Consider the following 27269-nt stretch of genomic DNA (forward strand, 5'->3'; position numbering starts at 1 on the left):
CCCCCCCTTTCTCTGTTCATTAGGGGGTGATCTGTCTGTCGTGCCCAGGGTCCACACACCTATCCATAATGCTCCACCACCCCAGCTGAGGGTGGGGATTTGTTCTGCAGTCTCCTCCAGGATGATGAACCATGCCTCTTCTTCCTTCCAGGTGATTCTGGGTGGCCCACCACCAGCCCCTGGGCCACTAGAGAGACAAATTTCACTACCAATGCAAGCCTGGTAGCTAATGATGTTTTAATAATGCATTATGGTCATTTAAGTTAATAATTGTAGTGGGTTTACGTGGCAAGGTTTTGGTAGCAGAGGGCCATAGGGGTGGCTTCTGTGAGAAGAATTTAGAAGCTGCCCCATGTTAGATAAGGGTCCTGCTGCTGACCAGAGCTGAGCCAATAAGCAATATTGTTTGCGCCTCTGTGAGAGCACATTTAAGACAAGGAAAAAAATAAAAATAAAAATGCTGCGCCACACAGCACCTGGGAGAGTGAGAGGAGTGAGAATAAGCCTTGTAGGCACCAAGGTCAGCGAAGAAGGAAGGGGAGAGGTGCTCCAGGTGCTGGAGCAGAAGTCCCCTGTGGCCTGTGGTGAGGACCATGGTGAAGCAGGCTGTCCCCCTGCAGCCCATGGAGTGCCACGGTGAAGCAGGGTTCCAAGCTGCAGCCCGTGGAAGAGACCACAGTGGAGCAGGTGGACCTGTACCAATGGAGACTGCGGCCTGTGGAAGGCCCCTGCCAGAGCAGATTCTGGGCCAGAACTGTAGGTTGTGGAGAGGAGACCACGCAGGAGCAGGTGACCTGGCAGGAGCTGCCGCCCGTGGGGGACCCAGGTTGGAGCAGTTTGCTCCTGAGGGATGGACCCCATGGTAGGGACCCATATCTGGAGCAGTTCTTGAAGAGCTGCTGCCTGTGGGAAGCCCCCGCAGGATCGATTCAGCAAGGACTGCACCCCGTGGGAGGGACCCCACAGCACAGGGGATGAGAGTGACCGAGAAGGAGCGACAGAAATGAAGAGCTATAGACTAACCACAACCCCCATTCCCCTGTTTCCTGCACCACTTGAAGGCAAGAGGTGGAAGAGCGTGGATGGGGGGGAAGGCGTTTTTGATTTCTTTCTTTTATTTCTCACTTCTCTAGCTTGTTAGTAATAGGCAATAAATTTTACTATCTCCCTATGCTGAATCTGTTTTGCCCGTCACAGTAATTGTTGAGTGATCTCCCTGTCCTTATCTCAACACTTGAGCCCTTTTCATCGTATTTTCTCACCCTTCCTCTTTGAGGAGGGGGAGTGAGAGAGCAGCCATGGTGGAACTGGGCTGCCCTACACAAGTAAAACCACTACAATAATGAATTTGTTCTTGGTTCTAGTGTCACATACAAGGTATTTAGAGGCCTGTTGCATATGTAAGACCTACAAAACATGATAGTTCCTTCTGGTTCCTTGTTTCATTAAAGAAAATGTTGAATCTAATTATATAGACTCCAGGGTTATTACTGGCTCCATTCAGAAAGTGGCAGGTACAATGAGCGTTAATGAGAATGTTATGGTGAAGAAGTCTTCACTAGGCCTGTTGTCTCTGGGTCTCAACCGCATAAACTCCAGGATGTATTTTTATAACTTTCAGTCTGTTTTAGCACTGTCTTGCAGAGAGTGTTTGACAGTAACCTTTAATTTGGGGAGAAGCTACTGCAGACTCTAATTAAGGAAGCCATTTGGTTTAAAAAAAAAATAAAAATAATAATTAACCAATAGCTGTAGCATTTTAAAGAATAGGAGACCTCCCCTTGTTAAGTAGTTCTGAGAGGATATTTTTAATTAGGACGTCTCCCAGGGAGGTCATATGTTCTAGCTGGTGCCTTAAGCAAACAAGAAATAAGCATGAAGCCTTTTTCCTCATGGAAACAACCTTCCATTTAAATACATACAAGGTATTCTAGAGGGAGTCTTTTTGAAGGCAACTTCTTAACAAGTATTTACTAATATAATAAAAACAAAGTTGGGAAGCATTTTGATTATAGCTAGGCTCAAATTTCATTTTGAAAGGAAAAAGTCTTTTGATTATGTCTTAAATAAAAGCTTGTGATAATACAAGCTCCTTTGTAATGTTTAGTTTGAAATAGTTTATATATAAATAGAGCCATTTAATGTAAGAGTAACCTGATCTTGTCTGTATTTTGAACAGTGAGATGCTTCATGCCCTACTATAGGATCAAAAGATTCTCATCTCAGTAGATAGCTGTTTAAAAAGCAGTTTCAATAGTAATTGAACCTAATTACTTGCTTTGTAATGCTTAACCAATATCTTAACCACTTCAAGACTTGTTAAGAAAGAAAGGCGATACCTTTGACAATTTTAGCTAGAGGAACTCATAAATGTTCTATTGAAAAAAAAAAAAAAAAGAAAAAAAAAAAGATTATTTTCTTTCAAAAAATCTTGTAAAAATGAGCTAAATTAGTATGCAGTTTCAGCTTTAAAGAGGTTCTGAGAGTAGTAGTAAGTGCATTGATGGATTTCAACACAAACCTCAGAGGAGATCAGTGTTTTAATTCTTGTTTTGCAGAGGGGAAGTTCAAGGCATGGAGGAGGGGGTGAGTTACCAAAAATTGCCCCAGCGGCCCAGCAACAGAGGTCTGCCAGACATTTCATGTGCCAGCCCAGGCTCCCTCCACTCACCTGCAGCAGTACCACAGCATCAAGCACAGAAACAATGAGCTGAGGGAGTAAGAGGAAAGGTAAGAATTGAATGTCCAGTTTCTCAATTAGTTGATTCAAAGGAAACGATTATATCAGTCTGATATCCATCCATTTTGCATACATGGACTCTTTACAACTGCAAGGATTTGTCAGGGAGTCTAGTGATAGGACAAGGAGTAATGGTTTTAAACTAAAAAAAAAAAAAGGTGGATTTAGATTAGATATTAAGAAGATACTCTTTGCTATGAGGGTGGTGAGGCGCTGGACTAAGTTGCTCAGAGACACTGTGGATATCCCATTCCTGGAAGTGGGGCTTTGAGCAACCTGGTCTAGCGGTAGGTGTCCTTTCCCATGGCAGGGGGGTGGGAATTAGATGGTAGATGGTTCTTTAAGGTCCCTTCCAACCCAAACCATTCTATGACTCTATGATTACCGGGGTTTCTGACACATAAGAAAGAGATTTTATAACAGTCAAAGCAAATCAGTTATATTTAGTGTTGCTGTGAAGGCTTCTGGGTGTACAACAAGGAAAGATCTGATATTTGTGGTTCAGGAACCAAAATCCAGACAAGATTTTCATATTTATTTCATATTTATTCTCTGTGCTGCTCAACAACATTGTACTTTTTATTTTTGCTACAGTGAAGTCAATGTTCCTTGGAGAGAGAGAAATGAGTTAATATCACATGCTTTCTCCAAAACATGCTCATCCTTGAAATGGATATATGTGCTTGTACAAAAACACACTCTTTTTTAAAAACATTTTTATTTATAGTGTTCTAAAACATGAAGTAAATTATTATAGCTACTAGATGAGAAAGAAAAAAAAAAAAAAAACATAAATGTGCTTCAAGGGGGTTTTCTGGTCTGCAACAAAGCAGGTTGCAAGCCTTCAAGCTTCAGCTGTCTTCAGGATTAGACAAGCTGAATATCTTTGAAGGGACCCCTGGTCAGTACCGTAATGCTTTCAGTGTGCTGTGTTAGGGATTGTGAATCCCCAGTTGTATTGTGCTAAATTGCTTGTGCCTTGGTTTAACAGAGGACAAAAGCTTTGACATTGCACTGGCTATTTCTAACATAAACATAATAGTTCATGCCAGCCAGCCAGCTGAGAGACATTGTGTAGGAAATATAGAAAATGAGATGGTTTAGATGTGAAAATAAAGTCTTGAAGAAAATTAGGCACAGCAATTATGATATATGTATTTTTAATTAAATTTCATAGATTTAAAATGTCATTCAAAGAGAGGAGAATTCCCAAGGCTAGCAATTATTTTACACAATATGTAATATCTAGAAAGTACTGTTACCTTTCATCAAACCACAGGAAAAAAATATATATATCTTTGAGTGTAATTTGGGAAGATTTATAGCACTGGAAAAGTTTGCAAGAATGACAATGTTGATATCCAAACTTTAATTTCAGCAATGTTTGCTATTCATTTAATCTTTTTGCTTTAATCTCTGCAAATGAAATTGACTTAAAACTCCTGATTTTTGTTACTATCCAAGCTAATTCTAGGTCCAACAGAATCTGTGATGAATATGCCTGAAGGATCATAAAAATTGCTCTGTTTGGCACTTGCTTTTACACAGGGTGTGCTTTGTACTATATATGCAAAAGTGCTACTGGTTTATCATCACATACAATCTTTTTCTATATTTTTTCTAATGTTTTTGTTTGCATTTAATTGCACTTTGGTATGTGCAGAACACAGCTTTCCAATAGCAATATTCAGTCAGCCTGCTAGAGAAAAGCTCAAGGACATATTTCTACTAAGCAAAAACTCTGAAAGAAAAGGGACAACAGATAAAATACCCACAGAAACAATTCCTCTAGAAGATTCTTCTTTTGAAAATACATAATTATCTAATCACTTCCATCCTGGTAAGAAGCATAGAATTATCAGACATCTTCCTTTCTCTTATAAGGGAACAAATGCTGCATGGATTCAATTAGAAAGTTATTTAATAAAGATGCTGCTAGAGTTCAGTTCAAGGAGAAACCTGAGGAATTCAGATATTTCTTTGCTGTCTCCCAGCATATAAAACAATCATGTAAATTGTATCTTTTAGCTCCTCAAAACAAGAACTCCAGTTGTACAGGAAGGCAAAACATTAATTGGGAAGACTGTTGTGTAAATAAGCTGGAATACAATGCCAACAAGAACACATTTATAACACGAAAGTATAGGGATTACTCTTGTTCACCTCTGAACTTGAGTTTTTCATTATTACAGCCAAGAAAAACTATCTGAGCAAGTTTCATGACCTCTTAAGCAGCAGTCATTAGACAGGATGTTTCATATCAATATGAACTGAATTAGAACAGCATACTTAAATGTGGGGAGGGTATAACAATATTAAATAGCTAGTAATATATTTGGTACATAATGATTTGTTAAATTCAAATAACGAATCATTATATGCTTTAGATACATAGTAACAGATTCTGGCAAATAGCAATGTATAACTTAGCTGTTGTGAGATTGAAATTAATGGAAAAACTATTAAAAGAAAAATGTGAAATCTTCCAGGAAAATAGTGCTACCATGTGCAATAAAGAGTCCTGAGCACTAGCGTCTAATCTCTTCCTTAGCTTCCTCATCTCTAGAGCAGATCTTTTGAATTAATGAAATTAAAGTGGTAAGCAAAAGAGAACTTCAAGAGAAACCATTCCTTTCAAGTTATTTTCACATTAAAAATATCTTAAAAGAACAACTAAAAAAAAGAGAATGATTATTATTCAATGTGCTTTTCCAAACAGATGCAGATGTAGGAAGCCTATATTTACATGTAGAGGTACAACGAGTTAAAATAGCATCTATGCAGTTCCCTTTCATAACTGAACCGTTGTGGCACCAGAGTTTTGTGCACAGAAAATCTGTATCTGTAATCTGGAGTCAACAACATAGCCTACAAATGTATTTATTTCATAATAACAGCTATTTTTCCAGCATTCTATCTCCGAACCTGGTTCCAATTTTCCCGGTGGCATGTGTTGAGTATTATTCCCAACAAAAATTCTCTCTCTCTCAATGCCTGTCTTGGTTTGGCCACATCTCAGTGAGACCCATGTTCAGGGTCTTTGAGAGCAGAGCTTAGCTGCAGGCTGGAAGTCCTTGGCCATGTCTCCATGGCCAATACTTCAGCTGTAGGGCCCCTTTGAAAGATTCTGGTTGTAACCTCACAAGTGTAAATATAGAGAGTTATGCAGAGATATCTGTCTATACACCACGCAGATTGAGTTTATTCACTGGGGAAGCTAGTGCCTGAGTAGGCTATGGGAGAGACCGGGGGCACCAGCATGTCTGTGCCAAGCCAGGGATGCTCCAGCTTGGCAGAGCTGAGTGATGTGTGTTCACAGTGATAGCTGTCAAATTTCTGCTGGTGTTATGTTCTTCTGTTAGCAAAAGACTACCTCCATCATTTAAGATGAGACTGTGTCAACCCTAGACTTCTAAGAACTTGCTTCTCAGTTGGTAAATACAGTTTACTGGGCTAGGTCAGGGGACTTCACACCGTACCACATCGATACATGGCTGTCTGCTGTGCTACGGTTTTAAACCAGACTTTCAGTCTCGTAATTTCATTTTTTTTTCTTTGCTTGTACATGTAATTTTTACTTACTGTAATGCACAGAACATCTTAGGAAAGGTACAGGAGTATTAAGAATGCAGTTTTATGACAGGTGTAAAAATTGTTGATTCTGTATACCTTTATACCTTGCAAAGCATTAGTAACTGCATCCCAGCTACAGGATGTAATTACATTGCTTGGTGCATTGTTGGCCATTAATAGGATTCCTTCCATCTGTCTGATGTATTTCTCTTCCAAGAATACTGTTGTGTTTTATTACAGCCATTTAAAAATTCCTGGTGCTTTTCCAGGTTCACTTGGGGCATGATAATACAGAAGTTCACCCAAAACTGGTGAACTGTTGAACCCAAAACTAAAGGAAAACTGAACTTTATAAGACAGACAAGGATAGTATTTTGCTTGCTGCTGTCTCAGGTTTATGCTTTTGCTATCATAAAATACCTTTAACTTCATTACCTATGATTGACATTTTCATATTTTTATTACTTCAGAGTCAGCATTCAAATACAAAAATGCTTTTCAGACAGCAGGAGCTTCACAAAATCGAGTGTGAATGAACCTATGTTCTCCTGTATCTATTCAGCTCTCTCACTGGATAGGTGACTGACTTAACAGACAGATCCGACAAGGCATCTATTGCATCGAAGTACTCATTAGTTTAATGTAAAGGGGGCAAAGTCCTGGCCCCTTGTCCCTCGCCCTCCCTTGCTCTTTGTTCCCACCGTAGCAGCTGCAGGCACGACATGCTCCCACGTGAAAAGGGAAAGATCCAGCCCCAGCTCTCAGCATTTGTGACATCCAGATGCTTATCAGAGGAAATGCAACATTTTATGCTGGGGTCCTGGCACCAGCAGGAATGTGATGTCTTGGAATGGTAATAATATTCCTCTGTGCTGTAGGTCTCGACAGCCCTCCTACGTCCTCATATGCCACCAATAGCTGTACGTGCAACCCGTCCTCTCAGGGGAGCGCCAGCCATATGGAGGCATCACCACCTCTGCAAATACAAATGATGGTTTGTAAAGAAGGGCAATGACAAGTCAGCCTGTACAAGGAGCACTGGAAAGTAAATATATTTGGTACTCCTCATCAGGATTGTGCTGGCAATGCACCCTCTGAGATGAACAAATCCCACTGCTTCCAGCATCTTCTCAGACAAGGCTGGGAAAGCAACACCGATGCCACAGAGAGTGTTGGGGTTGCCCTGAGAGCAGCTGGCAGTGATCGGTCAGAATTACAAGTGGATTTTAATGTTTTTTTGAAAACAATTGAAGGCTTTTTTTTTTTTTTCCATACATTTGTGGTTTTGATTTAGTTATCAAAGAAAAAATGAAATTCCCAAGCCTATTGGTATCTTTGCTGCCCTATAAGAGAGAGGTCTCCTTAAAAAAAATGCACACACAGATTGTTTATCTTTCCTTCTTGGACATAAACCATTTAAAAATTTATTCTTGATATCCCACTACAAATTAATTTCTGGCTCAAATTCCTTTTTTTCACATTATATCCCTTCCTTTTAAACTTATAGATCAGTTGAGAGAGAAAAGCAAAATATATTCACTGTGCATTTCTTCCCTCCCACAACAACAAAAAAAAATACCAAATATTCACAAACTTAAGGAGTAGAGAGCATATCAAATTTTTGGATTAGAATAGGCTGACTAGACCTCATGAAAGTGTAAGACAGCAACCACTTGTTTTTTGAAGTTAGTTGACATATAATGAGTTGACGTTTTCATTATTTTATTGAAGCAACCTCTTTCTGCCCCAGATCAGGGAAGAGTGGAACAAGAATTGTTTGATGTTATCTTTATGTACAGATTAGTTGGAAGAATCTGTCATTGTCCTGGCAAAAGTGAATATTGCGTGTATATTTTAGGAGAAGGAGATAGAAATTAGATGGAAGTCCCAACATTACAGAGACACCCATCCTGAATGTGGACATATCATTGTGTTGCTCCAATGAAATCTGAGCAGCAGTACCTTTTAATGCACTTTTCCTCAGCCCTTCTATTGTTTCAGCTGTCTATAGTGTCTTGCTTTGAATCACTGATTATAAATGACCTAAATTCTCCAATTACCATTCACATATTTTCTTCAGAAGGCTTCTGTCAGTTTCCAGGACATACTATTTTAGGGAGAAGATCTTAAAATAGGCACATGATTTTTAGAATAAAAGAAAAACACTGCAGTCTGTAAAGCAATCTGAATATAAAAATGGTCTGTCTTTTTTCCCACTCTAATTAGGAAAACAAAAATAGTAATATTGGAGTGATGCATATCCAATTACACTTGCCATTCACCAGGCTTGAGGCTTTCCTACAGAGACTTCTACCATAATGATAAGGAGATGGAAAAAGAAAGCAGTCATTAGCAATGCTCAGGGAATTTGTTTTTCTTGATGTGAACCACTAGTGTGGTAGATCTCAGAGGCAGCAGTATTGGGCGGCTTTTTCTTAGATAGTTCTCCTTGTAGTGAAGAGTGTAATGACAGTCTTTTTGTGGCATCAAAGTGTGTTGGCTACTGGAATGGCTTTGGTGACCTAAGAAATCATCATGCTCACATTCACTGAGCTGTGTATGATAATTTCATTTGAAGGAATAACTTAAAATCAGTGGTTCCCATAAAGGAAGGGTCTGGGGTCCTTGGCCAGATCAGAAGCTTTCCAAGATTCAGTGGCCTTACTGGCAGAGGATGCCTTGGTTTATTGGCAGTAGCGGGATGAGAAAACAAATTAATTTGTGTCATCGGTTCTTGCTTTTTTCTTTTACGGTTGACATATTCTCAAGCTTCTGCTTTGGAGGTGTCTTCTAGAGGCCACCTGAGAAGCACATTTCAGGAGTGTTTCAAAGGAGAGCACCTCTGGCAGCTGTAGCAAGTAGTGCTCCTGGGCTTTAGTTTCTTGATTTCATGGATATGAGAAGGAAAGAGTAGGCCAGATGCCCTCCAGGGGTCCCTTCCAGGCTAAATTATTCTGTGGTATTTCTGTAAGAATTTGATCTGGTGAATAATTTTATGTTGGATTTGGTTTTGAGTAGTGTTCACTCAGCGTCACTTGAAGTGAGCAAGTGTCACTTTCTGAATAGTTCTAGCTGATGCCAGAAAGCTGTCATTCACCACAGAATCTACGACTTACTGAGCAGAATCATTACATCTATAATCTTTAAAGAAAGAAAACTGATGCAATCTGTGTGCGAGTGAATGAAATGTGGCCAGGAAGACAAGCTGAGAATCGTTCTCTAGTAAGTGTTGGGAAATTTTGGAAGACAACATGTCGCTGAGAGATTAATTATCAGACAGGGGGGGGGGGGGGGGAATTCTGAGACATACACATGTACTGCTAAAAATTTACCTAAAGTGACCTTTATAAGCTCTAAGACAATGTCTAAGGTTAGACTATTCATCACTGCTCATTTGCCAAATGAAATTGGTGGATTGGTAAATTATTAGGATAATTTTTATCTACCAAAATAGTTCACCAGTTTACACAGAAGAATATATCATACTAAAAACTGGCCCGCATTTCAAACTGTGGATTAATAACAACTGAATGCATGCTGGCACATAATTTAGATTCCAGCCATGAAGTCTCTGAATTGTGAGCTGGAAACTACAATAAATGTATTTAATAAATACAGCTATTGTTTTTGCTGGCATCATGCTGCACATAGCAGCTAGAAGAGCACTCGGTGACATTTAGTAATCTTAAAGGCCAGGAAACAGTCTGAAAATCTTCTTTGCCTTATTTGGGGTATTGAAATGTTGTTCCAAATGGAAATAAAGCACACAGATCAAATTGCTAAAATGGAAAATGTATGTTGATGGTTTTGAAGTTTTTCCTTATTTGAAACTCTTATTTATAATGGAATATTTATTAAAACATTTTTTTTTAGGTTGGATATTTATATAACTATTAAGCTGTACTTTTCCCCACCACAGAAACACTTGCAGATGTTGGATATTTGTTGTCAATGATTAATTGAAAAGGAATCAAAATGTAACACTGCAGTGAACAATTGATGAACCTAACCAGCTTCATTTCTCTCCTCCAATGATATTATCAGGTACCTTCTCTCCCAATCAAGGCTTTTAGAAATAAAAGCATTTATATGTACATTTTAGATCTCGGGCCACAAACACAGTTCCTGAGCCATATTGCAAATTCCAATCTCAACACCATAAACTTTCTTTTAAACTTAGGTGTAACTCTTTGCCTTAATAGATGCAATTTCATTTTAGATGTAAGGTATGTGTGGAGACTTGAATAAATAAGTACTCTTCTTTTGTTAGAAATAGACTTCATGGCATATTTTCCTTATATTTTAAATCCCACAAAATAAAAGGAGGATGGTAATTTTCTTCCAGATTTTTCTATGGGTAAGCTTTTGCATACATGAATGAAATTAAAATAATTTTTTAAACCCTATTTTAAGTTTTACTCATCCATATTCTAAAGCTGATGAATGAGCTTAAGAGCGAATCTGATGTGCTTAATTCAGGCAAAATAGAGACAAGAGGGAGGAGTAGTTATGTTCCCTGAGCACAGAATTCAACAAGATCAATTGAGTAGGTGTTGTCCATCCTACTCAAAAAGTTTCTATTGATTTGTGAGGGAGCTCATGCTGACTTTTTCAAAGAAAAACAACACATTACAGGAATAGTGCCTTGATTCGCTTGAAGAATATTAGGAGCTTAGTGACTCAAATAAAACACAGAAGCTTTGAGCAGTCACACTGTGAGCCCAGATTTGCACAGCACTTAGGTTGCTGGAGCCAATTGTCTTATCAAGAAACTTTGATCTAAATGGGTCCAATTCACACAAAGCAAAGTCATTAAATTCACGATTTATAAGTCAGGCTGTAGGCACAGGGATGCAACACATCTTGTGTTAGCAGCAAGAACACACAGAGCTCCCAGCTCCTGGACTAAGCTCCTACGTGCTTCCTGGGAACAGTTGCCTATGTGCAAGCATGGGAACAGTTAAATATCTGAGAAGTAGATTCAGAGAAGACTATACATTAAGCCAGAAATCACAGAAGTAGGAAAGGCTGAGAGGGGACTTATTGCTTGCAGTCCATCTTTCAAAGAGAGTTAGAAACCTAATTCCTGGCTAGAGAGTAGCATTTAATCCCAAAATGAAATTACAGCTGTGAACCCTTCTCTGAAGTTAATCACTGCAACTGGGATGGTCTTTTTCAATAGCCACAACAAAAACTAGGAGGAAGATGCCTCCTTTTCAGGAGAGTGCTCAGTATGGCTGTGATGGATCTTGGCCAAATTTTGCCTTGGCTATTGGGCACGAGCATATTTCCCAAGAAACACAATGCCCTACTCTCATACTCCAATCTCGCGATTTTTCCTGGTGAAGCTTACAGGTGTAAAAGTTTAATTATTTTATCCTTTTGTTGAGGATACTGGCTTGGTGCCATGTCCTAACCTTTCCTCCCATTCACCCTGCAGAATAGAGCAGCTTCCCTGGTATGGCCCAAACACAAAATGTCCAGTCAGTCACCAGCCTAACGCTTACAGACTGATGGCAGGAATCACAGACTTTTGCCTTGGTGTTTGATTCTGGAGAGAGTCTGAGATATTCTTAATGTTTACGAATGAAAAGTAATGAAGAACTTATTAACTAGAGTTTCCTCCAGGCAGAAATGTGAATTGCTGATCTTTCTGTGAACTGTGCTTGCTACTTGTCCTGATGACAACTAGTTGGCATCTTAAAATATCTTCTTAGCTGGTGCCTTAAAACAAACACCTACCAAGGGAAGCCATTTATATCATAATATTTGCAGTCGTAACTATATGTAGCAGCTCCTGATTTGTTAGAATTGTTAGACTCTCAAAACTCAATGTAAATTGGTGTCTCTTTTTCCTTTACTTAGTTTTGACTTGTTTAATTTCTTCAGTGTCAGGATAACTATGATAGGGACAGTGATTTTAGTATCTCTGAATATATCTGGATATCTGAAACACAGATTTGCAGCGCTGGATTTTTCTCCAGTGTGTGGATTTTTAAACACCAATTTTTGAGTGTTAAAGGTAATCACATAATCAGGTGTCTGTGTGACTATAAACAATAGCAAAATGGAGGTTGTCTTAAAAAAATGACGAATTCAGGTTTTCTGTTGGGATTTATGTTGTTTCTAGCTGAAAAGGCCTTAAGAATAGAGCTTTTTATTTCTATGGGCAGATGGGGTAGAAGGAAGCTTGGAAAGAGAGAAGGAAAGTGTTGTTTTGACAGTTTCATTTCTGATAGTCTTTGGTGAAAGTGTTAATTTTTGTTTGTTTCTGAGAAACCTACTTAGCATTATTACTAACTGGCCTGAGCTTTGGAGACTAGCTCACCAGACACAAATTTCTGATAAAGGCTGTCATTGTATACCATAAAAGTGTAATAAAACAGAAGTTTTAACACTCTGTGTTGTGGACTTCCGGTGACAGTGCAGTTTTCAGTCACCTAGTTATAGGAAATGAAGAGTTTGTAAACAGAAGGGGATGAAGGGGTTGGAATTAATCCAATTTAATAACGTGCAAATGCATTCACCATCTTGAGTTTCAGTGTTAATGAATTACATTGCAAATGTCATTGTGTCTTTATCCAGAGACACATTCAGCTTTCTGTATGATGTTGTAGTTATTCAGTAGCATTCTTTCCTGGTTTTAGACACCAGCTGATAAGAATATAAAAGCAAAGCAAGCACAATTTTGTGTACCCTTTTCAATGTCTAAAGTGAGCAAATGCAGTCTCCTGTGTCCAATGCAGACCTGTTAAACTTCCTTAGCTTGCCAATGTGTTTCCTGGCAAAAGTCGGAAATGTAACTTAAAGCAAATGAGTTATTTACACTTGAATACTCAAATGACTGATAAACACACCTGGATATATTTACTTTTCAGTAATTGCTGATTTGTTTTTCCATAAGTGTAAAACAATATTTGTTGTATTCTTTTTATTGGGGTTTCTCATCAAATCATTGAGGTGTGAGAGTAAGGCACCCAACTATAAATGTCATTGACCGTAAAAAGCCACACAAAATTAATTGATCTGCCAAACTGCTCTGTCCCAGGAAGGATTAATGGACCAGTTTATCCACTGTTAAGGAAACTCTCAAGAATACCTTGAGACTGGTAAGCTGTTGTTTTAGTTAATGAAAGGAATATTAACTTACTGTATTGATTTCCAGAGAATTTACAGGTGAAAATTGCATAATTATGAATATATTTATATAAGACATGAGAAACGGTCAGAGAAAATGTCTGCAATGAACATCCAATACACAATTGGGAGTTCAATTAGTTCACTTCAAATCTGGGAAGATTAAAGGATTTTGAAAGCAATGTAATATTTCTGACGAAGCCCTCTCTTCCAGCAGTACCTTGTGGCAGAGGGGTTCACTAACTGCTGTCACCTATCAATTATCAGAGAGAAAACTATTTCGCTCTCCCATTTATCCTCCAGATCACATATACACACTTCATCCACAAGAGCAGATTCGTGAAGCCAAGTGCCTGCAGCTCTTGAAATCAGGGACTGGTGTATTCCAGTTTAGTCTTATTTACTAAATACATCATCACACCAGGCTATGGATTAAACATTCATTCTTCATGGTTCAGAAAGCACTCTCGGCTCTTCTGTGACATATGGACAAAGCTGGTGTGGCTACAATTTATGGAGTCAGGCTGCAAAATTGTGATTTATTAAATAGTATCAATCTGGAAGAGGGGAGGAAGAGAGTGAAGGACACAAGATAAATAATAGAGACAGTGCATTACTGTAAAGCATGCTGGAATTGATTTGTAAATGTAAATCCCTTCCTCCCTCCATCTGAAACTGCAAAAGCAACCAGTAATTGGAATTATCTGATAAACGTTACTGAAGTGAAGAAATGTTTCGGGTTTTAGTGCCAAAGTCTCCAAGAGCACATTCTCTATGGGCTTACTCAGCCCCAGACAGGTCAATAACCTTTATTGCAATCCACTGGGGAAATAGAAATGTCAGAACTATAAAGTAGCCTCTATCAGTCCCTTCCAAATAACCAGTTTGACCTATGGATCTAAATACTGAAAACAAATAGTAGTCTTCAGCCATGAGTTTCCAACCATCTCCCCCCACTGTTTAGACTTAAACAAAAGTGACCATTTTGGTAAGGATCCTAGTCATCATTCAACAGCAATGAGTGACCGTTTTTCATTATTATTACTTTTTAAACACAGCAAGACCGCTCTGCTGTCCTCAGAGTCAGTGACACATAAGTCATTTGGCTGACATTTTAATAAACATCTGTTTTTTTCAGAGCAAACCACAACAGTCATCTTTGTTAGGATTTCCTGGCATTCTAATGTCATCTCCATGGATATTGTAGTCTGTTCCTGCGGAAACAAAACAAATATAAAACCAAGCACCCCTCCAGAACTCAGAGTGAGATGGAAAGACCTTGAGAGCTTTCATCCCTCTCCATTTGTGCTTGCCACCCAGCCTTGAAAGCAGCTCAGCTTTGATAAGGCTTCACAAGAGGCTGGCCTTCTCCTCCCTAGGTCTTGAAGTCTTCCTGATGTGGAGCAAGGTTTGAGGACTTTCCCAGATGGGAAAACTGCAGGTGATCAGGTTAGGTTGGAAGCTATCGCTGAATTTCCAATATCCCAAGGGGCTGAAATGGGATGCCTCAGAGGAAGACACTTTGGTTTACTATCATTACATTATATTGTAGATATTAAATTGTGCTCAGAGTTTAACCTAGCACAGTTCTCTTGCCCCAGAATTGCACGTATTTTTAAGGGTGTGGATGGTGGGAGTAATACTGTTCAAGGTGGTGCGAGAGAAAGGCAGACTGCTTTCTCGTAAATTGCTAGCTTAAATAAATAGCGAGCATGCCAGACAACCAAACCTGTAAAAATAGTTTTGTTTCACTGCTTCTTAATCCATACTAGCCAGGAAACACTGAGAGAGAGAATGGTAGTAAGAGCTGTGTAACACTGTGGAAATATGCTGTTATGTCTTAGAGTTCATGTCAGTGAAACCCATTCTTTTTTCTGAGGTCGCAAGGTGAGAAACTTTAGAAAGTGAGAAACTCTCATATTTATGAAGGGACATGGGCTCACATTAAATATTTTCATTTGATAAAAAGTTAATCGTTAAATAACTGGCTTTGGAAACCTCTGCTTTTTTTTTTTTTTTTTTTTTTTTTTATTAAAGTGCAAAAATCTATGCTGGAAAACCTAAACAGACTATTTAATCACTGAGTGTGCACTCTGGGAAGTGTGAATTTATGTCCTCTTTGCTCTTATCAGAAGTGAGAGGGCAGGAGTAAGATCAGCGTAGTGTCTGGAGAAAGCAATCTCAAAAATACAACCTAGTCAAATAACCTGCCTTAAGAGTTGTAAATAACCTCCCACATGCCTATGCAGAGTAGAAACTAAACATAATTCACCATATGAAAATTCCTAGTTTTACTCTAGTATCAGCCCTGATCACTGTAATATCACACAGTTGTCTGGTTAAAGCAGGGAATCAGACAAGCTACTGATCCCATTTTCTGAGGTTCCCTGGGATCCTAAAAGAGGACTAAAGGTTTGTTGCTGTTGTTTTAACTTATGTTAATTTTAGGATATACCAGTTGGCAGATGCCTCATTCAAAGTACATCTGGGTGTACTGAATCATCAGCTCCACAGGAGTATCTTGGAGCTGTGCTGGGTTTCATGGCATATTCGATAAGGAATAGAAATTGAACAAATCTCTTTAGGCAGCTGGAAAGTTGCATACTTTGCGAAAGGGAAATCTCTTCAAAAAACAGAATGAAGGCAAGGGCCCCAGATTATCCTGAGAGTAGTTAAAATATAATAATGTCTAGGACCTACAGGCAAATTTTTGGCAGTAGGTTGCAATGTGCCTGAGAAAGAGGTCAGAGACATTATCCGCATGTTTCAGACAGAGAAGCTGAGACAGTGAATGGTGGGTGATTTGCACCGTCTGGGGGAGGTCACGGTGCCTGTGCAGTCTCACAGGCCCCCACTCACTGCAATTACAAATGCCACACTTAACTTCTAGGGCAGCATCTCACTCAAGAGACAGGTAAGTGTGGCTCAGGGCCAGGGAAATACAAACAACTTAACAAATGACACCCCTGTGCTTTGAGGAAAATTAATGATGCTATATTAATTGCTACTTTGGCAAAAATTTAATCTTGAGCTCTCCTCCAGCTCCCACCACTGCTCTGAGCATGCTTTCTCTGCCTCGTCACATCATGCTTATGTTGAACTCTTGAGCTCCTCTTTGTACATTGCACTGGTCAGCTTTAAGCCTTCCATCCATCTCCCAGGAATGCCATCAGTCATCCCTATCTCCCAACATGGCAAACAGTGATGTTACTGTGAAATCTGCCATATTTTCAGTGCCTCTTGAGCTCTGTATCCTCTTGACAGCTTTCTGTGATATCCAGCAAGACCTAGGGAAAGGCAGGCATGTAACAGTAGTAGTGTCACTCCAGCTAAAACCCCTCAGCCGGTCTGATGCCCACAGCTCTGCCTCCCACCAAGGCACTCCTGCTCCTCTCCTTGGGTCTGTTCCCAGGGAGGAGAAATGAAAGGCCAGTCTGCTTCTGCTTGAGCCAGGCAGCCTAATGCTCCTCTAACACCAGCAATCCCAGAAGGCAGTTGACTTCATAGAGAGGTGGTCATGTTCCGTGTAAGGGTGGAAAGAAACCAGATCATGCTTGTGTTTGTTTTCTTGAAAGCATTGTTGGCTCCAGAACCCTCCTGGGGAGGGCAAATGCTAAGTGTCAGGAAAATGTTTGCAATCAATGTCTTACGGTGGCCACATATTCAGAATAGCTGTAAATCCAATTTAGGCAACAAAGCAGGAGAAGGCATGTATATATATGGTATCTGTACAGGCCTTCCCAAGAGCAAGGGCTGATCCCCATCTGACCAGATGGCTGGCAGTATTTTGAGTGACCTGAATAATCTAGCACCAGGCTATTGGAAGGAGCTGCAGTGACACACATTCAGCTTGGCACAAAGGTGGTAATACTCTGCTTTCACCCCTCCAAACAATTTCAAGCCATCTTTCTGAGGGCAAAGCTTCATTTGGTGCACTGTCAGTGGTAACATGTGCGAGAATATCTTTAAAAGGCAGTATCAGCAGGCAAGGACTTTTTTTGTGCTCCCAGTGAAGCAGTAAAGCAGAAGAGCCACTCCTGCTGATCCAAGTCTGCTGATCAAACAGAAATACTGTCCATCGAACCTTCGATTTCTGCAGAAATCAGAAATTCCTACTACAGAGAGGTGGCTTAAAAATGGCTTGAGAACTTTCCATAGGGAATCAAAAATAGCTGAACAAACTAGCTGGCCAAATCCTGATCTCTCTTCCTCAGCTGTAATTTCTGCCTTCTTCCCAGTGCAAGCACAGTTAATGGCTTACAACTGTTCAACTGTTGCAAAGTATTGCTGAACTCTCATTTCGGTTTGGAGAGTGGTTCTGCTCCACCACATGCCTGCCTTTAATGAGGAATGACTATGCCATTAACTTTCTGGGAGAAGAATAACTGCCAGTAGTTATCACTGTTCACCTTTTGTTGAGCTATTATCACATATTCAACCAGGAAGCACAAAAATACTGCATGGCCTATGTGTCCACGTGGCGTGGAGGGAGAATAATTGGAGCAAAAAGTCTGGGAACTGACTATGCACTGAAAAAATATTTTCCTATGCTATTCATTAAGGGTTTATGAGTAACAAACACATTTTCTTCCATCTGAGAAGCCTGAAATTACTTTCTTATGAGGAAATAGGATGCACATTTCAGATCATTTATATGTAATAAATTAATCAATAGTTCTGCTTCTCTACATGTAAGGACTAGCAGACCCATTCACAGGAACACTGGGGAGTGATGATCTGATCAATGCACATGAATTATGTGTATTGTAACCAAGATATGGTGTTTGAAGTTGATAGATTGAGAAAATACAGATCTAAAGGAGTTCATTGGTCTGGAGAAACCCATCCTTCTGCCCTTCAAACATATAAAAACATCGCATTTTACTAATCTGTCAGAATTAAAGCTGCTTTCTTGTTTTATGGAAATGCTTCTCTAACTATAGAGACACTTCTTTGAGTGAAAAAAAGCAGCAGCACTGAGCCAGAGGACCATTATTTGCCCAACTTCTCAGTATGTTGGTGCGTCCACTCACATCTGCTCAGGTTGCCCTGAACATGATCCAGGCTTCCCTGAAGAACCTGAGCTGGCAGGAGATTTTAGATCAGACTTCATGTATAGCTGATTCCCAAGACAAAAAGAGCATTTTTGACCTGTGCTCTTAAAGGTGCTAATGTGATGTAATACCAGCTGTCCTGAGACAGAGTTTAAGGTGGTGAAAAATCTTTGCAGTGGCTCAATTCCAAGTGTTACTGCTGTAAAGTAGGGTTGTATTAAGATATGATCATTTCACTGTAAATCTGCTCTACTATTGAAAATTGATTCCAGCTGCAGGACCTTGTAAAAATTTCTGGTTAATATAATTGATAAAGATGTGGGATTTTTTCATTGCGTTGTTCAAAAATCATTGATGCTTCTGAGGAGATCCACATTTCTACTACAGTTAGTTATCCTTGTTAACACGTTTTATTACAACATGTCTGAGGTATGTATTGATAAGTCAGCAATGAATTTAACAATTAATAATGAAAATGGTAAAATAATAACATTCCTGGAACTCAGATGACTCTTTGTTGATTTAGTTGTTGGTATTTTTTATGTTTGTTTGGTTTGGTTTTTTTTCATAACTTCATGGCAAATAACTGCAATTTAATCTATATTCTTGATATAGTTAAAATGGACTTTTGAGGATTCATAGCAGGAGTGAATTCGGACTGCTCTGTAGCTGAGCTTTTAATTTTGCATTTTTTTTCTCTCAAGCAAATTCCAAATTTTTCCAAATAAGCTGGAAATTATGAAGCAATAGCAAGCAAATGAGCTGTATTTTAAGGACTGGAGAAAATGCATCTATGTTTCATTGGAGAAAAAATAAAAAATAAAAAAAAATCATCAAATATTAATCTAAACATGGGTAATTAATTAACCTATATACATATATATTCCCCACCCCCCCCAGATTTCTCTGTTAGAACTTAATCATTCTTAATCATTCCACAGCACTAGCAATGTTACTTCTTTGAGCCTGGCAGGAAGCATGGTGTTTTCAACATTTTCCCTTTGCAACTCATGGACTCCTTTAGGTTTCACAATGTGGCTTGGACTCTTTGCTGCAGTTTCTGAGGTGTGCCTTCCATGAGACAAGGTAGAAACGCAGAACAAATCTTCTGAATGGAAAAACTGGGTTGACAAGTCTGAATTTCTGCGGTTTATATTACCTGTTAGTAAAAACAAATAAGCAAATCCCAACCACATTAGGCAGAGAGAGAGAATAATTCATGCATATATTCTCTGTCTTCCAGCATTTTTAATTAGCCAGGTTTGATTCTTCACTTCTTATTTTCCTAGATTGAAAAAAGCACATGTTAATGGTCTTTCCTAAATACAGCTATAAATTCTTCTAATCATTTTGCATTTGTTGTAATGACATCAATTATTTATGGATTGTTATTACTTAGTAGAAATAAGGAAGCCTTCCATTATTCTCCCATATCAATCTCACCCTTATGATATGTGTTTTGACATATCATTGCAGAACTGTACATGGCAGGATGCCAAAACCAAGCACAGGTTGGAAAGGACTGAGATCAATAGTCATGGGTGTACTGCTGTGTTACACAAATGCAGTCAAAACACACTAGCTGCAGTACTAGAAGTAACACTTTAGCACTCCTTTTTATATCTTGTTTGTAATAATCTGAAGGCTGCTCCCCTGGATGTAAGTGGATCCTTTGTTTTTGGAAGAGGGAATGTTGCCAAATGATTAATAAGGGAATGAGTGTAATACCGCAGCAATGTTAATTTCTTTCAGATGCTAAAAGTCAACATTTAAAAGACAAACACTGTGCGTATGCAACCTGTAACTCAGAAAACATATCCATAGCAAATATCCTGCTCAGCCATACCAAATGATATCAAATGTGCGGTCCAACTTTGTGATGTTGACATATAGTTTAAGACCTCAGGAAGCATTCTAGTTGACTATGAGAAATGCCCAGTGTTTTCATGTATGAAAGATGACTCAGATGCAATGCCATGTAATACCTGGCGTCATTCTGGTATGAGGGATGTTACCTCCTTTGTGAGAGCAGTGAAGTACAAATGCCTTGTTATTTAGACATAGTCCATATTTATTTATAGTGCCTTCCATTTTTCATTTATAGTTTTCTTTCTGCCTACGTAACTCTATAATGCTATCTAAATACACTCAGCTAGATGTTCCTGTGAAAAATAAATGAGAACAGGACTTTAAAACTCTGAGAAAAAATGATAATGTGTAGAAATAGAAAATGAAATAGTTTTGTGTTATAGAAAGTATGGGGTTTCTTAGATAACCAGGCAAATAGGCTAATATTTTTAAAATTATAATAGTAGAAATTAGTTAAAAATAATAGCTGAAGAACAGATTATCACAACATAAAATGGGCTTCTTGTATTGTGCTGAAATCAAGATTGGATGCATTGGAAATGAATATGTGAGAAGGAAATACTGTGTGCTAGCACCCAAAAAAAAAGGGGGGGCGGGGGGGGCAATCAAATTGTGAATGAGAAGGGTTGGTGAGGACATGGCAGGACTCTGTAGTCACTGAGCAGGAACAACAGCTCCTTGTTGGCTGTCCCCCAGCTGTCGATCCCTGCTGTTGCTCCCACCTGCGCTGCGGGGCTGGGTGGTGAGGTCCATGTGGGCATCTGGGGCCACCAAATGCTGGGGCATCTTCTGCTGCATCCCCACTTGGCTCCCACTGCAGCACCTTCTCTTCCTCCAAGTGGATCCACACCTTGGTCAGCCTCTGGCTCGTGTCCCTCATGCGCTGTCTCCCTCTCCCTCCCTCCCTTTTAATTTACAGCAGAGGGTATAAAGTAATTGCCCAGCTGTGGGGCCAGGCAGAGCTCCACACCCAGCTCTGTGGCTGCCGACGGTCTCGGCCCACGTCCATGAGGACGCTGCAAGGCAAGCTCCTGGGCTGGCAGAGGAGCCTCAAACGCCATTCAGGACAGAAAGCCAGATGGAAGTAATCCCTACTGGAGCAGCCAGTTTTGGTGTCAGGTTTTCTGAGGAGAGCGGCGGTGCCGGCGCCTCGTGCCACGTTCGCGGTGAGCAGCAGGGCAGCTGCCAGCAGGCTCTGGTGGGGCTGGAAGCTGCTGTGGCTGCTGCTGCTCACGCCAAGGGCCTGTTCCCTCCAGGCCAGATCGCAGCCTTGTGTTTACCAGGTTAGGGGAGGGCGGGAGAAAGATTGTATCTCAAGGAGAGGCTTTTTTTGAGAGTAATTTTTAGATAAGGAAGGAAGAGGAGAAGCAGGCATGGAAGGAGATGCACAGGAGCAAAACAAAGTATTATGTTTTAAGCCCTTTACAAAGGTCAAATCTGTCTAAGTCAGAAAGCAGCTCTGGACACTGATCTGCAGTTGGCCTCTCTTCCCCTCTCAAAGCTGCTCAGGAAGAAACTTCTACTCTGCACCTTCTGTGTGTTCACTTGTATTTGCCTAAGCTTAGGTCATAGCTGTGAGTCTCAAACCCTGGGGTCTCAGTGGGACATAAGCTTCCTCCTACCCACTGCAGAGAGGCCCAGGAACGAGCTGCTGGTGGCCTTGGATGGGCCCAGACCATCAGAGGACTGCAGACTGGGAACAAGGAGTCTGGCCATCACCATCCACAGGTGAATGTGAGGAAATGAGTGCATGGACCAGACCTTGCTCCTGGCATTTCTGTGCTGCTGTTGGAGACAGCTGTGAATCAAAATTCCTTGTGTTTTTAATTGTCAGTAACCAAACTGTGTCACCATGACCAAGTAACATAAATGTTTCTCCAGATGCATCAGGTTGAAGGGCTCCCCCCGACCAGGTCTGCACTCCTTTGCAGCTGAGGAAATGCCACACAAAGCAAATGCTGCATAAAGGAACTACACGCAGAGAAGGTGCCTGCAGGCTCCATCCAAGGCTCCAACCTCTCAGTAGGACAGCTTTCACTGAGGGGCAGGGGGGTGCTCCTGGCAGCCACTAGGACCAGTAGTTAGTTGTCTCTTGTGGGCATACCAAGCTGTGGAGCCTCCAGTCCTTATGGGACAATGGCCATGGTTAAGCCAGGATACCATAGCAGGAGGGAGAAACAGTAGTTTTATTGCCAATTCCCAAGCTCATCCTTCATGTCTCCCTTCCCCAGTAAAATTACCTTTTAATTTTACAATAGATTTGCTGTCTGTGCAGGGAAAACATTTCCACCTGGGAGAAGGCTAATTAATTTTCCCAGACTCTGGGAGCTTGATTTGTTGTTGTTTGTTCTGGCTCCAGAAGGAACCCGACCCTTTTGCTGTGGTGCTGAGCAGAAAAGATCATTTCTTCTGAAAACTATCCTTATCATGAAACCCTTCTTGAATGTTGATACAGTCTATGTCAGGCAATTGTTTTAGTGCAGAGGTAAAGCTGGAAAGTTATCTAAACAGCACCATCATTTGGAGAAACTGCCTTGACCTTCTTTTTGCAGACATATTTGTTCTGCTGGACAAGTACTTTACCTGTTTGCTTACCCTGTCCACCAATACTTGTGTAATTCATAGGCATCATGTACTTTTCTTTGCCAGAATATTATAACTACATCTGGCAGCTTTAATTTCTGTGGTAACTTTTTTTTTTTTTTTTTTTTTTTTTGAGCCAAAGTACTTTTAATTAGATTTAGATTAATTTAGATAGTATAAACATGTTCCAAAAATGTAAGACAGCTGCTCTGTCTCATATGATAAGCAAATTAAACAGGTCATGTTTTCATTCATCATAGCTGCGGATCAGGTGGCAGGGATAGATTGCAAAGGTAAGACGGATTTTTTCTAACAGATGCTGGCAGGGCCTTTGAACATGAAAGGATGCTGTTAAACTGCTGAACCTTAAGTGACAGCACAGTGTTCCTTTGCACAGAAAAGTTGTCTTCTGGCTATGCTGACAACATAAAATGTTCGTGCCATCAAGAACAATCTGTTTCTGAGTCTTCCTTGTGAGTACAGAGGTGGTAACTGAGCATAATGTAGCTGAGGCAACTTTTTGATGGGTTCCCTTATGGAGAGTAGGGACTTCAGGGAAAAAAAAAAAAGGCTTGGAGAGGAAGGCAAATTACAGATGGTGTAATACCCTACTGATGAAAGCTATGACATACGTATGGGTCTAGGAAACAGGAAGTAGGTCCTCAACCACAGTTTGATTCATACCAAATCTTGGAGAAAGTTTCCATCTGGTGTTTCGGTTTGGCCCCATATGCAGCTAGAGATCTGCTTCCAAATGTCATTCTCAATCTGGATTCAGGCTGCAAGCAGCCTGCTTTTCCAGGTTATAGTAAGAGCTTTAATTTGGACCCTTAGTAGTATTTGTATCTTCATTCTGATTTAAAAAACATAGCAGAGAATTTTAAACCCTTCAGATTCTGTTGTCATTGGCCAAAAAGACTGCTAAAATGAAAAGCTTTGTTTCCTTGTTTCCTTTTTTTTTTTTTTTTTGAATAAGAATGTTGATGACTCTGGTGTTGCCTCTGCCATTAAAATTGGAGTGTAACTTTACCTTTTATCCTGTTGCTCTGAAAAAAAAAAAATAAATAAGAGGCCGTACATCTCATTAACCTGGCTGTGAGCTTGAGATCTCTAAAAAGCATGTAAGACTGACTCCTTAGGTGCTAGGGAAAGCGATTGCATAACTGAGTTTTCACTCTGTTGATGCGTATCTGTGTAAGATATCTGTAGTCATCATGCATAGGCATGTGCTGTCTTGCATTTCTTGCATGGCTGTAGGTATTTGTGTAGTCTACGTTTCGTGGATTAATTAAAAATAAAAAAATAAAAGCAGCTTGCTTCCTTCCTTCTGCAGATTGTGAACAATAGCTCTGACTAATTTCAAAGTGTTTTGTTTCATAGATTCTGAACAGAAGGTACTATCATGAGAAAACTTATTCAAAGAAATAAATTCTACATTTAATCTGGCATGCAGTAAAGTCATAATTCTCTTCTGGGAATTGCATTTTCTCTCCTTGTGGATCCAACTCCCAATAAAGTTTTTGTATAGATGTCTTTTTAATATACCTTTCTTATTACTCTATAAAGTTCTTCTAAAAAATGAGGACAGTAGCTATGACTGTTCATCAACTCTCTCTCTCTCTTTTTCTTTTTTCTTTTTTTTTTTTTTTTGTATTATTTCAGTATTTCATTCTTAAAGATATTTTAAGCAAATTGCATTCCCGTAATGCAATCTCCTCACAGCACTGGCAGCAGCAAGTGTCTCATATTGTGGATGGTGTAGAAGGTGATAAGAAGCTTAGAGGAGAAAATAGCTTGGGAGAAAGGAGGATTAACCTCTCTTACTGAAATTGGAACAGATACCAAGAAATTATATTTGGCCTGAATTGCATTCCTAGTTTGAATTCATTCAAATCTGGGGGAGGATGTTCTGGGGGAGGGTGTGTGGGAGGGAGCTGTAGTTCTTGTGTTCGCACTCTGGCTGCATCTGCGCAGGAGACAGTAGCTGATATGGAGCTGTTTTGGTTAAGTACAATCTTTTTGTTATTGGGAAGAGTAATTCTTTTTTAAAAAAGCCTCTTCCTGCATCTCCATTTCTGACAGCTCTTCCTTTCTGAGCTGCTCCGTCTTTCTTTGGGCTGTTCCTCAGAAACATTTCCCGGGGTGAATCCACCAGCAAACAGCACCAGCGACCGCGGCTGACTCCCAGCTGTTGATCTTGGACTGGAGGAGGAAACGCAATCCTCTTTTGTGGAGGATTTTGAGTCTGGTCATTTTGGTACCATTCCAATCCAAACCTAAACCCAAGGATTTCTGAATTCTCCACGAAAGAGAGCACTGCCTTAGGGGGAATGGGGCCTTGTGGGCTGTCCTAGAGCTGCAGGCCTCCAGCTGTGAAGGGGACCACATGGTGGGCCCTCCCAAAGATGCAGGGCCTGTGACTGCAGGCCTTGGAAGCGGGGCGAGCATGGAGGTGTAACTTAACACTGAGAAAGACAGACAGGGCCTCCTGTTCAAGTATGAAACATAAACTGCAAAATCCCAGCAGACTTTAAGCCTCCTGCTCTTAGAAGCGTCCCTGGTGCTGCCGAGCTCCTCTGCCTGGGCAAGAGGCCAGGCTTTCCGCACGGGTGACTTGGAGAGCGCAATTCCCCCGGGGCGTAAAAATCTCAGCCTGTGAGCTCTGCCTCTCCAGGGAAACTGCGATACGTTTTGGATCCGTGTCCCAGCCTTCTCCACAATTTCCTCTTTCCTCAGCAAAAAATCTGCGGGATATAGCTAACAGGGAAATTAGGCCTTTAAACTTTCACTGCTTGGCCTCGCATAGCAGTTGTACCCGTGGTGTCTGAAGGATGGGTCTCAACATTCAGCCACATACCTGCCTTGCTAACACAACTTGTGCTCTCCTCAAAGGATGACATTCTCCCTTTGCTTGTACTCGGGACTTTCTTACCCCATCCATGGCACAACTCCGGTTGCCCTACTAAATATTTTAGAAAACATAACTTCAAATAAAATCTCCAAGGCTTAATTTAGACAAGAATTTTTAAACTTTTCCATAGACATGAAGTCACCAGTTGGCACTAATGTGTGTTTATAGAAATAAAATCTGCTGGTTATTATTTGCTTTTCTGTTGGTTAAGCTCCTTTAACCCATGCTGTCTTTCACACCAGCCTATACTCAGCAGTAGCCTGACAGGTGGTGAACATCTAGATCAGTCGGTGCTTCAGTGGTTGAACAACTTCCACAACAAACTGGCTTAAGAAGTGTCAAAGTCAAACCTGAATGATACTTTTCATGCTTAGCTTTTAGATTAAACACCTCTGGCTATGCCTAGATTACCTTTTCTGTGGTAATCTCTTTTCTCAGCTCCTTGACATAGTGAGGGCGATGTCTGGAATTTAAAGCAAATATTACAGAGTAATTATGGGAAAGAAATTTTGAGTCCATGATAATTGTTTGCATAAAAAGAATGATTTGGAAGTGATATCTGATCAGACAGCAGAGAATTACACCTTGGGCTCCTCTGACCCATTGGTACAAGTTACATTTCAGAGACTTGAGCAGATGCAAGGATCTGCTTACAAAGGAGCATTAAGAGTAAGAATTAAGTATACAAAAAAAATAATTGGAAGATATTTTTTAGAAATGGTGATCAGAATTTATTGGTATGTGATACATAAAAGGAAAAAGCAGAAAGATTAAAAATTGTAGTATTGATTTTTCATTTTTCTCTGATTTTAAATAGATTCCTAGATGTCTGTAAAGAGACTGTAATTTCAAGTGTTACAGCATGACAATCAAAATCTAATATTCCAATGCACTGTTCCCAAAGAAGATGGCAAACTTGAAAACTAGTAAAACAGTTGAATTCAAAGAACTTTCCTTGAACAAATGTCTAAATTACATATTATTTCTGTCACTTTCAAGGAACATCAAAATCAGCATGCTTCTTTAAGCAATGTCCAAAGGGGAGTGAAAGGACTTCATTGTTTATGGTGTAAATGTATTTAAGCATTAAATGGCAGCCTATATTGTTTATATTGGATTTAGATCCAAAGCAGCTCTTGAAGCTGTTTTGTCAGGTGTTAAACTGCACGTAAAGACACCACATTACTGACTTGCAATTGTACCATAAATTATCAGATGATAAAAAGAGGACAATGCACTACTATTATAAAGAAGAGCTATAAAGAATATGAATCTTCTGCAGATATCAATAACATGGCAGTCACAAGATTAAAATCTGAGTACTTTTATGTTGTCTGGGCCTGAAGTGTTTATTTACCTTAAATCTATTTTCTGCCTTGTGAGTTGTTGAGGTTTGCAAGTA

At 39.9% G+C, this 27269-nt stretch overlaps 1 long non-coding RNA gene across 1 annotated transcript; it reads left to right on the plus strand.

Moving 5' to 3' along the window:
* The first annotated feature begins 1810 nt into the window (after nucleotides 1-1810).
* On the plus strand, nucleotides 1811-25503 carry LOC118167155. The gene is made up of 3 exons (XR_004750975.1): nucleotides 1811-1925; nucleotides 2559-2730; nucleotides 25039-25503. It is a non-coding gene; the product is annotated as an uncharacterized LOC118167155 (long non-coding RNA).
* The last annotated feature ends 1766 nt before the right edge of the window (nucleotides 25504-27269 follow it).

The sequence above is a fragment of the Oxyura jamaicensis genome, chromosome 4 (assembly GCF_011077185.1).
Source record: "Oxyura jamaicensis isolate SHBP4307 breed ruddy duck chromosome 4, BPBGC_Ojam_1.0, whole genome shotgun sequence".
NCBI lineage: Eukaryota > Metazoa > Chordata > Aves > Anseriformes > Anatidae > Oxyura > Oxyura jamaicensis.